The following is a 7,451-nucleotide window of genomic DNA, read 5'->3' as shown; positions in this document are numbered from 1 at the left end:
CCTCTGTGTTCAGCCTTGTAATCTATCTATCTATCTATCTATCTATCTATCTATCTATCTATCTATCTATCTATCTATGACTTCTGGGGCTCAAGAAACAAAATGTCTTTCAATATGTATTTATGATTTTCTAGTTTAGGGAAAGACCTGGTTTCTTTCCGAGAATTAAGGTTCCACAATTCAGACACCAACCCAAGCTGTGCACGGATGCATGCATGCATATATGTATGTATGTATGACTTCTTTTTTTAATTATTTGAAATCTTCCTGTAAGGAAAGAGCTGGTTTCTAACAAATATACGAAGCTCCATCTTTGAAATGTACGAGGGGTGTATGAAAAGTTTTGAACCTTGAAGTCTTGTACCTTCATCAGAAGTCGTGTACCATGTTTTGCTTTGTTTTTTGAGGCTCAAGACTTTTCATACACACCTCGTATATAACAAATCGATGTCACATTTTGAACTTAAGAATAGACGCGCATATTTTACTGTTTCGCTTCAAGATTGTTCTTGTCACTGTGCGTGTTAGCTGGAAGATTTATTTTCCTGCAAACTTCAGCTTTCTAGATTGTTCCTAAAGCTTTTACTCACAAAACCAAGATAACCGGTTATTATTGTCATTAATGTGAATTTGTGATCTGGATATAGAAGCTGAAGGTTTCGAAGTTAATGAATTTATTGAACATTCTACGAACTCACCTTATGTACATATTTACATTTATTCTCATCATGGTTTATTTGTTATGCATAGAAAGCTTTTCTTTCTACCCCCTCAGAGATATTGATGTTGGCTGACTCTTAGTATTAATAATATTTTCCAAAACCATATACACGTATGTACCAAAGGTAATTGTACACTCAAAATGTTAGTAATTGTATACTCAAAACAGAAACATTGACCATTTGTCAATTGACATAACTCAACACAACACCAGGGACAGAATACACGTCTTCGAAATACTGATTAGGGACCACCTTTCATGTTCATTTCTATCACTCACATTTCAAAAGTTATCATGGACCCCCAGAACTAATACCTTATCACCTCTCTCTGATCGGAAAGTATATTGCTCCTTCAAATATGTTTAGTTGTTCTGAGTCATGCGTTGAATGTTTAGTGAAATCCGTTACGAAAATGTCCAGTCAGGTTCGTCCTGCTAGCATTATAGGCCCGCGGTCAGTTCAGCCCCCTGGGTGCAATAGTAGTTATTTATTGACAGCAAGTGACGGCATGCATAGATCAGAACTGGACTCCTAGGCTGTTGAGGCCACGGGTTAACCAGTGCACTGGAATCGATAGTATTTATTTATTGACAGCAGACCTCAGCATGTATACAACAGTATTGAGTCACTAGACCAATGAGTTTCCTAGGCAACTGGGGACCTCATGGCTCCGCATCCAGTGAACAGTGGAAGGTGTGGTAAAGAATACGCAGGTATAGGGAAGAATATGTGGAGGGTCTAATGAACAACATGGACAATACGCGGGAGAACAGTGTTGACTGTATGGAGTGCAGTAGTTGTAGTGGTAGTAGTTGTTGTAGAGAAATAGTGAGAAGTTATATAACATTCGGACGCAGATACCTTCACCTCTGTCATGGCTGTCGTTATTCTTAAACAAAGATAACAAAGGTGTTAAGCACCGACATAATTGGTGTCAGAATGCTGAGAACAAACCTCTGATAGTAGATATAAACTTTCTGTCAGGTGTAAATATACACATTGTCTTATCTCTGAAGGTAAGAACCTATTTAAAAATATCTTTTCGTGAACTACAATAGATTGTTTGTATTTTTATTTATCTTAATAAATGTGTAAACACGTTTCGAATACTGGCCCACTCATATGAACTAACGGACACAAACTGACATCTTGTGTTTATAAATGATAAAAATATTCTGCAAAATTTCCCAGCGTTTTAATACTGTTAAATATTTTTCTTTTGCACCCGTACTGTACAGGGGGTAACAATGCCCCTCCCAAATTCATCTTTCTTAAATATTTCAACAGTAAGCACACGCATACTGTGCACCGATTCAAATTATGTTAAAAAAAAGGACATAAAACATAAGCTACATGAAGGTACTATTATCGTCTGCTTAACTATGGCCGTCTAAAATATGGGAGGTTTTTTCCTGTCTCTCCTTTTTGGATGGTGGTAAACGGCAAGAGATATATTCTTATAATGTGGCTTCTCTCATACCCGTCTTAATTGCCTTTCATATCCATCTTAATTGCCTTTCATATTCGTCTTAATTACTTCTCATATCCGTTTCGATTACAATGTCTTCATATTCCTCTAAAGAGAAAATAAGCAAACCTGAAGACGAAGTCTTCGACAAGCCACAGCGTTTTTTCACTTTCTTTTTCTTTCAAAAGGACTTTAGTGTAATATTTAAAAATAAACTATTAACACTTATGATATGCAAATTAGATGTACCAGTTTTCTGTATCTACTGTAATTGTTGAGAATATAAACATATTGGCTGATTACTTGCTTGGGAATTGGTCAAGTTGATGTAGACCTCCACCCCACTGGTGATAAGTACAATTAGATTTTTACTTGTTTCAGTCATTTGACTGTGGTCATGCTGGAGCACCGTCTTTAGTCGAGCAAATCGCCCCCAGGACTTATTCTTTGTAAGCCTAGTACTTATATGTGTGTGTGTATATATATGTATATATATATATTATTTAAAAAAGCAAAATTCTTTCTATCTGTCTGGGACCACTGTATCTCAGTCTACATTTTCTCTACACAGGCATATACCTTTTTGGAACAAGGATTATCCCAGAATTGAAAATCTGCCCTTCATTTGGTTCTTGAACGTCTACCATTGGGATCTGATTTAAGAGCATTTGGGTTGCTATTTTTAGTAGGTAAAGCTTGGCTGATTCACGCCATCTTGGCTGGTGTTTGTCAAAAGACGTCAGAGCTCAAGGAGGAAATAAATGACATTTGCTTTGTTAATTTTGCGTCGAAAGAAGAACTTTGGGACAAATTGGCCAACAGTTGGAATTCAACTTGAGACTGGAACAATAAAATAATTGCATTAAAGAATTAATTTTCATCCGTCCTTATCCTCTGATCAAACGCCACCGGAATATATAATGATTGTAGACGTATTATAGTCATTCTCTATAGCTTTGTTTAGTTTTGGATCGCAAGTTCAATTATCCCTCGCTCGGTGTGCGGCTTTAAAGCTAGTATCTGTATGTCTCTCAGTCTGTCTGTCTCTGTATCTGTGTACACACACACACACACACACACACACACACACACACACACACACACACACACACACACACACACACACACACACACACACACATATATATATATATTATATATACATGTGTATGCATATATAATATATACATTATGGACTCACCTGTCGTTAGACGACATATGAGGGTTGGGCAGTTTCTTGCCGAATGACCACACAGATGATTTGCTTATAGTGATGAAATGTTTGTGTAGACACAAGCTCACTCCCGCCATCAAATCAACATTACCTGTACAGGTGCAACTGGGTGCCACATGTCAGATGGCAAAATGATCGCAGAGCAACGTTCAATGAAATGCTTTGCTCAAGAACACAATGCAACGCCCGGTCTGGGAATCGAACCCGCAATCTTGAAATTGACAGTGCAACACCCTATCCACTAAGCCATAAGCCTTCGTACACACACACACACACACACACACACACACACACACACACATGCACGCACGCACAGACATACACATACATCATGTATGCATGGATGCATGCATGTATGTATGTATGTATGTATGTATGTATGTATGTATGCATGTATGTATGTATGCATGCATGTATGTATGTATGTATGTATGTGTGTGTGTGTGTGTTTGTATGTATGTATGTATGTATGTATGTGTGTATGTGTGCACCTGCGCGCGCAGGGACATGTCCACATCTTTGTTGCTTGTTCTCTCACCGCTTGAAACCGGTGTTGATTTGTTTACGTCCCCGTTTCCTAGCAGTTCGACTAAAGATTCTATAGAGTAATGACCAGACGTAACACAATAAAATAAGCACTTAGGGCCGATTAGTTCAATTAAATCCTTCCAGCCGCTGCTCCAGCATGGCTGCAGTCGAAAGGATATCAATGATTTCTTTACGCAGAATTACAAATCAATGTAAACATTAAAAAGCTTTGTTGATTTTAAGTCTTGTATGATAAAAATCATCGTACCTTACGGTAAATATTCATTAAGTACGTTAGATGTAAGACTACATACTTGTGGCACTCCGTCGGTTACGACGACGAGGGTTCCAGTTGATCCGATCAACGGAACAGCCTGCTCGTGTAATTAATGCGCAAGTGACTGAGCGCTCCGCAGACACGTGTACATTAACGTAGTTCTCGGAGAGATTCGACGTGACACAGAGGGTGACAAGGCTGGCCGTTTGAAATACAGGCACAACAGAAACAGGAAGAAAGATTGAGAGAAAGCTGTGGTGGAAGAGTACAGCAGGATTCGCCAACATCTCCTGCTGGAGCCTAGCGGAGCTTTAGGTATTTTCGCTCAATAAACACTTACAACGCCCGATCTGAGAATCGAAACCGCGATCCTACGACCGCGAATCCGCTGTCCTAACCACTGGGCCATTGCGCCTCCGCTCTACGTGCTATATTAATTATACATACAACGAATCTAATCTCTTAATCATTATTCTTTTTTGTTAGTGCCACTAATTTGGAAATGCAGCCAAGAACTATTACTGTTGCAAGGGAGATAACTTCGTATTTCTTTAGAATTACTTCCCTTCAATGACGCACCCTTCTGCATTTAAGCGATATTAGGTATATGAATAGGCTCACTTTGGTCATGAATGACCATGGGTTTGCACAAACCCGGGCAAGGTTGTTTATGGAAAACCAGCAGTCTTTCGATGCCACCGATGTTATCCAAGGGAAAAGCAAAGGCCGATACAGCTTGACACCAGTGACATCACAACCCATTTCTACAGCTGAGTGAACTAGTGTAACGTGAAATAAAGTGTCTTGCTTCAAAACACAACAGGTGGACCGGGCCTGGAATCGAAATCACTACTTTATGATTGTGAGCTTGATGCTCTAGCCACTGAGCCATGAACCGTTGCTAGTGATATTAACAAGTAATATTTAAATCCGAATAAGGCGACGAGCTGGCGGAATAGGTGGAGTACTTAATTTATCGACCCCGAAAGGATAAAAAGCAAAGTCGACCTCGGCGGAATTTGAACTCAGAACGTAAAGACAGACGAAATACCTATTTCTTTACTGCCCACAAGGGGCTACACACAGAGGGGACAAGCAAGGACAGACAAACGGATTAAGTCGATTATATCGACCCCAGTACGTAACTGGTACTTAATTTATCGACCCCGAAAGGATGAAAGGCAAAGTCGACCGCGGCGGAATTCGAACTCAGAACGCAGTGGCAGACGAAATACCGCTAAGCATTTCGCCCAGCGTGCTAACGTTTCGGCTAGCTCGCCGCCTTTTGTTGAATATTATTGATCTGATACGGAAAAATAAATTGAAAGTCGTAAAATTAGAAACAATCTCATTCAAATATACAAAAATTTAAGACTTGTTATATGTTATTCTTTTGTTGCCATGACTACGATTAACGTTTTATTTATTGCGTCAATGGTTATAGGTAATTTATTCGTTTCACATTATATGCATTTGTAAACAGCGTGGGACGTTTGATTTCACGGAGGAAGACAAGAGACCGTATAAAATATTCTAACAAAAGATTTATCGATGTGTCGATTACATCGGCTCCCAGTATTCAGCTGGTACTTATTTTATTGGATGATGACGGATGATGATGGATGATGATGGATGATGATGATGGATGGTGGATGATGGATGATGGATGATGATGATGATGGTTGATGATGATGATTGATGATGATGATTGATGATGATGATTGATGATGATTGATGATGATGATGATGATGCATGATGATGGATGATGGTGATGGATGATGATGATGATTGATGATTGAAAAGATGAAAAGCAATGTAGATCACGTTGGAAGTTGAACTCGGAACGTAAAGAGCTAGAACAAACACCATTAAGCATTTTACTTGAAAATGAAGAGGAGATGCCTCTCCGCGAGAATGTGCAAAGACAGATGGACACGTGTAGCATGAATGTTCTGTGTGAAAGACACTGCGTAAAAATGTCCTAAGGCTTACCAAAAGGTGTCGGTAGTGGAACAGGACTCGTGGGGTCGGAGCTAAAACCTGTTCTGTCCCATTTTATGTTTGCTAATCTGTCTTGTGATTTGTGTTACCATCCGATTTTTCATTCGATTTCGTTGTAAATTTTAAAACTCATTGTGTGTGTCTGACCCCAAATCAAGCTGCATTGTCCCCCTCTATGTTGGCCCCCTCTTTGTTTAAATCATCATAGCTCTCCTCTTTCTATAAAAAGACTTCTCAACCCGCATCATTGTCCTAACGGACAAAATGGAAATGGCGTTACCACAGAGGATGGCGAAGGAGATGCGCCTCAAGGGTCACTCTGACTCACAGGGTCCATATTTGGACAGAAATGCTAAAGATTCTGCCAGCTTGAGGCCTTGCAGGCATATTGTTAACCATTTCTATATTTGAGAGATGAGGAATTATGTACATTATTTACATTATTTACATTTGACGGATATTTGCCTCATCTTGTTAACACAACGTTTCGGCTGATATACCCTCCAAACTTCATCAGGTGTCTTGAGGGAATTTCGATTCCTAAGGTATCATCATCATCATCATCAATCATCATCATCAATCATCAATCATCAATCACCAATCACCAATCACCAATCACCAATAATCAATCATCAATCATCAATCAACCACCAATCAATCATCAATCAACCATCAATCATCAATCAATCATCAATCAATCATCATCAATCAATCATAATCATCCATCATCAATCATCATCATCATCATCATCATCATCAATCATCATCCATCATCATCCATCATCATCATCCATCATCATCCATCATCATCATCATCATCATCATCATCATCATCATCATCATTATCATCATCAATCATCATCATCATCATCCATCATCATCATCATCAATCAATAATCATCATCAATCATCATCAGTATCATCATCATCCATCATCCATTATCACCATCAATCATCAATCATTAATCACCATCATCAACCATCAATCACCAATCATCAATATCAATCATCAATCACTATCATCAATCATCAATCATCATCATCATCCATCACCATCATCCATCATCATGCATCATCATCATCCATCATCATCATCATCAATCATCATCATCAATCATCATCATCAACCATCATCATCATCATCCATCATCCATCATCCACCATCCATCATCATCATCCATCATCATCCGTCATCATCCATCATCATCATCATCATCATC

This window comes from Octopus bimaculoides, chromosome 6, assembly GCF_001194135.2.
Source record: "Octopus bimaculoides isolate UCB-OBI-ISO-001 chromosome 6, ASM119413v2, whole genome shotgun sequence".
NCBI lineage: Eukaryota > Metazoa > Mollusca > Cephalopoda > Octopoda > Octopodidae > Octopus > Octopus bimaculoides.
Note: the sequence above shows the minus strand (reverse complement) of the source record.